Raw genomic sequence first — 6,185 nt, 5'->3', positions numbered from 1 at the left:
AATGTGTCAATGCTTCAAAGTATTTTAGCCATATACTGTATTTCAAAGGCAGATTAAATTGTATTTTCCTCCAAGATTATTTTCCGCCGCACACGAGGTCTAGAGGGGAACTGCAAAGCTCAATACATAATGTGACGAACACATGAAAGGAGTGCAGAGAGGAATGTATTTTCTTCGGATGAAAGTAAGATTAGCACATAGTTTTCTCACGCTGGAAAATGAAAACAATGGCGGGTAAGCTGATGAGACAAGTTAGTTTTGACTTAAATGTATTGCTCAATGGACATGCTTCCAGGGAAAAGGAACACCATGTTCCATGAAAACAAGCCAGATGAAACCCAGTCCACAACGCCAACACATACTCGTGATTCTTATCCTATTGTGTACTGTACCATAACATATGCTGAAATGTTATGTCGTTGAAATGTAAGTGAAGGGAATAATAATGAGATTTACAGGCAATTCAAAAGTAGCCCTGCGGCTTTCAATACATCCTTTGACATTTGTTCTCAGTTGCTGCATGTTCACATTGGTCCACCATAAATAGAATAAAACCAATGACATCCAATTAAGCAAATTCACATCATAAATATCTGTGGGGTCAAGCAAGCTGGCTTCCACCCAAGCAAATATAGGCCTGACGAATGATCAGTAGAGAATATCCATTCAAGCAAATATATTGAATGATCAGAGCTACTATAATACACAGTTTTGTGTCAGTGAATAAACATACTAATGACATGAACAGCTTAATTGTTCTCTCACTATTGTGTCGGACTGGAACCAGGTATAATCTGATCCCTCTGGCTGGCTGTGACTGCTCTCCTGTGCAACAGGAGCCTTGTTTAATGCCCGGCCTCTGAATAAGCGATTCCACCATCTCTGGGCAGTGGGAGGTGTAGCTTTCACCAGGGAAGGGTCTCAGGATTCCAACAGATGTTAGACCTGCACACTCAACCAGTTATATCAGTGGAGACTACTTTAGGCCATTTATGTAAACTGATGTTAATTTACAATTGAATCATCAAAACATCAAAAGCGTCTTGGCATTCAAATTGGTTTAATTTGACTATGAACCAAGGTTTTAAGGCTTATCTAGACTATGTCTTGTTTTTTTTGTGGGGTGTGGTGTTATATCTCTCTGAGTTCTATTACTATATGGTATTATTATGCCACAGTGGCGATTTTAGCTTTTAAATCTTGTTGGGGCAAACCCTCCCAATTTTTTTTAATGCATGCAAGCAAAGCCACTACGCAACACTAAACAATACATAAATTGCACTATAACGGTGACAAACTGTGCACGCAAACTGTTGGGGTCTACATAAAGCTGTCCTAACAGCAGAGCTTTCTTTTCAGCACCATGGAGTGAATCCTTACCACCGCTACACCTGACTATCAGCGGAGCCTTGTCTGGCAGCGAAACAGTTAATTCAGCCTCATTTACTGCCTTTTTAAAAAACAAAGCTGATATGGCTGACTTGCTTAAACAAATGTGTTTTTTTACTGACAATTGAGACGAACAAACTTGTCACACCCTGATCTGTTTCACCTGTCTTTGTGATTGTTTCCACCCACCTCCAGGTGTCACCTGTTTTCCTCATTAGTCCCTGAGTACTTATTCCTGTGTTCCCTACTTGTCTGTTGCCAGTTCGGCTTGTTTTGTCAAGTCAACTAGCGTGTTATTCCGTGCGCCTGTTTTTTTTTGTTTTCTTCCTCCCCTTTTCTCTGTTTTTGCTAGTCCTCCCAGTTTTGACCCTTGCCTGCCATGACTCTGAACCCGCCTGCCTGACCATACTGTCTGCCCTGACATCGAGCCTGCCTGCCACTCTGTATCTCCTGGACTTTGACCTTGTTATGATATTTTGCCTGTCCATGGCCATTCTCTTGCTTGCCCCTTGGATTATAATAAATATCAGAGACTCGAACTATCTGCCTCCCGTGTCTACATCTGGGTCTCGCCCTGTGCTCTTATAGTACGAATTGGCCATGACAGACCCAACAGACTTAGACCAGCTCTGCCACGCTGTCTCCCTGCAGGGAGCCAACATTAGGAGGCATGAGGAGCTACTGCTGGACCTTTTGGAAGGGCTTCGTTCCCTGACGGCTCCCCGAGAACCCCGCTTACCACCTCCGGAGCAATATTCTAGGGATCCTGGAACCTGCCGGCGTTTACTTTCTCAGTGCTCCCTCATTTTTGAGCTACAGCCATCTTCGTTCCCTTCAGAGTGGTTGAAGATAGTGTATGTTATTACACTATTGTCGGTAAGGGCGCTCTCCTGGTCTATGGTAGTTTGGTAGCAACAATCCGCCATTTGTCGTCATTTGGAAGATTTCATGGCAGAGGTGAGGATGGTGTTCGATTCTCCGGTATCCGGGAGAGGTGGCCAAAAACGACTTGATTTCAAATCAAATCAAAGTTGATTTGTCACGTGTGCCAAATACAACAGGTGTAGACCTTACAGTGAATGCTTACTTACAGGCTTCGTTCCGTCAGGGAACGAAGCCCTTCCACGTCACCCTGGTATCGGAACTAGGTATCCCCAACTCCTCTCCGTTCCCATGGATGCCAGAGCACTGGACGGCCGCTCCATTGGTAGTCACTCACAGCAGTTCCAATTAATCTGTGGATATCTGGTTATCACAGTGAGTCAATACAGCTTCTCCTCATTGAGTCCCCTCACATCCCTGTTTTGGGATTTTCTTGGCTCCAGAAGCACAACCCTGATATTGACTGGACCACGGGTTCAATCCTGGGTTGGATCCCTTTCTGCCATTCACACTTCCTAAAGGCGGCACAGTGTTCCCCGGAATGTCTGCCTCGGATCTCTCTGCCGTTCCTGCAGAGTATCATGACCTCCTGAAGGTTTTCAGCAAGGCTTGTGCTACCTCCCTTCCTCAACATCATCCTTACAATTGTGCTATTGACCTCCTCCCGGGCACCACACCGCCTCGAAGCCGGCTATATTCCCTGTCTGGCCCTGAGACCAAGGTCATGGAGGAGTACATGTAGGACTCTCTGGCTGCTGGAAGCATTCGCCCTTCTGCCTCTCCTGCTGGGCCAGGGTTGTTCTTTGTGGGGAAGAAGGACAAGACCCTGCGTCCATGTATTGATTACCGGGGCCTCAATGACATCACGATCAAGAACCGGTACTCACTACCACTCCTCTCCTCGGCTTTCAAACCTCTCCAGGGGGCTACCATCTTTTCAAAACGGGACCTCCGGAATGCCTACCACCTTGTTCGGATACGCGAAGGAGACACAGCCAGTGGACACTATGAGTACCTGGTCATGCCATTTGGACTCACCATTGCTCCCGCTTTCTTCCAGGCCCTGGTCATCGATGTGCTCCGGGACATGTTGAATCGTTTTGTTTTTGTCTACCTCGACGACATCGTTCTCCATGTTTGACAAGTCCTTCAGCACCTCCTGGAGAATCAGTTGTTTGTAAAAGCTGAGAAGTGCGAGTTCTACCGATCCACTATCTCCTTTCTGGGATACGTCATTACTGAAGGGAATGTTCAGATGGATCCTGAAAAGGCCAAAAACTACTTGAATTCAAATCAAATCAAAGTTTATTTGTCACGTGCGCCAAATACAACAGGTAGACGCTTCCGACGTGGGAGTAGGGGCCACCCTTTCCCAGCGATCTGTCCAGAACCAAAAGCTTCATCCCTGTGCCTTCATGTCCCATTGTCTCAACTCTGGAGAGGAACTATGACATTGGGAACCGGGAACTTCTAGCTGTTAAGATGGTTGTGGCGGCACTGGCTGGAAGGGACGGAACATCCATTTTTGGGATGGACTGATCATAAGAATTTAGAATACCTCCACACTGCCAAGCGCCTTAACTCAAGGCAAGCCTGTTGGTCCCTGTTATTTACCAGGTTCAATTTCACCATCTCCTACCGCCCATGGTCCAAAAATGTGAAGCCGAACGCCTTTTCCCGCCTGTACAGTTCCGCTGCCAACCTCTGAATCAGAGACCCATTCTCCCTGCCTCATGTTTGGCAGCTTCGGTTGTCTGGGGTAGTGAGGCTCTGGTCCGCAAAGCCCAACATTCCCAGCCTGGAGGGGGCCCGGCTAACCGGATGTTCGTTCCTGATTCAGCCCGGCCTCAGGTCCTAGAATGGGCTCATTCCTCCAGGTTTACCTGTCATCCTGGTGCTTGTCGTACCCTGGCTTCCTCCGACAACGCTTCTGGTGGCCCACCATGGCTCCTGATGTGTCTGCCTTCATCGCTGCATGCATAGTGTGTGCTCAAAGCAAGACTCAATGGCAAGCTCTGTCTGGCCTCCTTCAGCCACTCCATGTTCCTCATCGCACCTGGTCCCATATTTCCCTGGATTTTGTCACTGGGTTTCCCCCATCAGATGGCAACACCACCATCCTAAGGTGGTAGATGGGTGGCCTTGGAGAACCTATTTCATCCCTCTTCCTAAATGACCTTCAGTCAAGGAGACGGTCCAGCTCATGGTGCAGCACATCTTCAGAATCCATGGACTCCTGGTCGACATTGTCTTGGATCGGGGTCCTTAGTTTTCATCCTGCTTCTGGAGGGCGTTCTGCACCCTTATCGGGTCATCGGCCAGCCTGTCCTCTGGGTTTCATCCTCAATCCAATGGCCAGTTGGTGCGAGCCAATTGCGACATGGAGACAGCACTCCAGTTGCTCGTAATCCCATCACCTGGAGTCAGTAACTGGTCTGGATGGAATATGCCAGGAACACTCTCCCCTACTCTGCCACTGGACTCTCCCCCTTCGAATGCTCCATCCTCATTAGTCCCTGGGTACTTATTCCTGTGTTCCCTGCTTGTCTGTTGCCAGTTCATTTTGTTTGGTCAAGTCAACCAGTGTGTTATTCTGTGCTCTTGTTTTTTTCCTTTTCTGTTTTTGCTAGTCCTCCTGTTTTTGACCCTTGACTTTGAACCCGCCTGCCTGACCATACTGCCTCCCCTGACCTCGAGCCTGCCTGCCACTCTGTACCTCCTGGTCTCTGACCTTGTTATGATCTTTTGCCTATCCATGACCATTCTCTTGCTTGCCCCTTGGATTATAATAAATATCAGAGACTCAAACCATCTGTCCCCCGTGTCTGTATCTGGGTATCGCCCTGTGCCCTTATACAAACAATGCAAAGGGAACGACGAGCCAATAGGAGGCAATCCGTAATTTCATTTAATTGTAGAGATAAATAACAAAGATCCATCACACTAGCCACTTATGACTCATTCACTTCTAAGGGCAAGATATTACTCCATACTCAACAACTATTGATGGCTCATACTTTTATGTCTTTCCATTGTTACTTCAATTCATGACGAGCATGTTTTCATTGTGCTGGGATATCAGGGCAGTACAGAGAACTTATCAAAAAACATATCCATGTACCCACACATATAGTACTGCTCACACCCCTACATGCATGTTCATATTTTTGCAGACTAACTGAAAATAATCCCTCACCGTATAAAGAGGCTTGTCCTGATGCACACATAATTTCAAACCTGGACAAAAGGAACACCTATGTGAGAATGCTATTCATTAACTACAGCTCAGCGTTCAACACCATAGTGCCCTAAAAGCTCATCACTTAGCTAAGGACACCGGGACTAAACACCTCCCTCTGCAACTGGACCCTGGACGTCCTGATGGGCCGCACCCAGGTGGTAAGGGTAGGTAACAATACATCCGCCACGCTGATCCTCAACACTGGAGCCCCTCAGGAGTGCACGCTCAGTCCCCTCCCGTACATCCTGTTCACTCATGACTGCATGGCCAGGCATGACTCCAACATCATCAAGCTTGCCGATGACACAACAGTGGTAGGCCTGATCACCGACAATGCTGAGACAGCCTATAGGGAGGAGGTCAGAGTGCTGACCGTGTGGTTCAAGGACAACAACATCTCCCTCAATGTGATCAAGACCAATTAGTTGATTGTGGACTACAGGAGAAGGAGGACTGAGCACACCCCTATTCTCATCGACGGGGCTGTAGTGGAGCAGGTTGAGAGCTTCAAGTTCCTTGGCGTCCACATCACCAACAAACTAACATGGTCCAAACACACCAAGACAGTCGTGACTTTGATAAGGTCCCACATTTGACAGTGCATGTCAGAGTAAAACCAAGCCTTTAGGTTGAAGGAATTGTCCGTAGAGCTCCAAGACAGGATTGTGTCGAG

Source organism: Oncorhynchus tshawytscha, linkage group LG05 (genome assembly GCF_018296145.1).
Source record: "Oncorhynchus tshawytscha isolate Ot180627B linkage group LG05, Otsh_v2.0, whole genome shotgun sequence".
Taxonomy (NCBI): Eukaryota; Metazoa; Chordata; class Actinopteri; order Salmoniformes; family Salmonidae; genus Oncorhynchus; species Oncorhynchus tshawytscha.
This window is presented reverse-complemented; position numbering follows the sequence as displayed.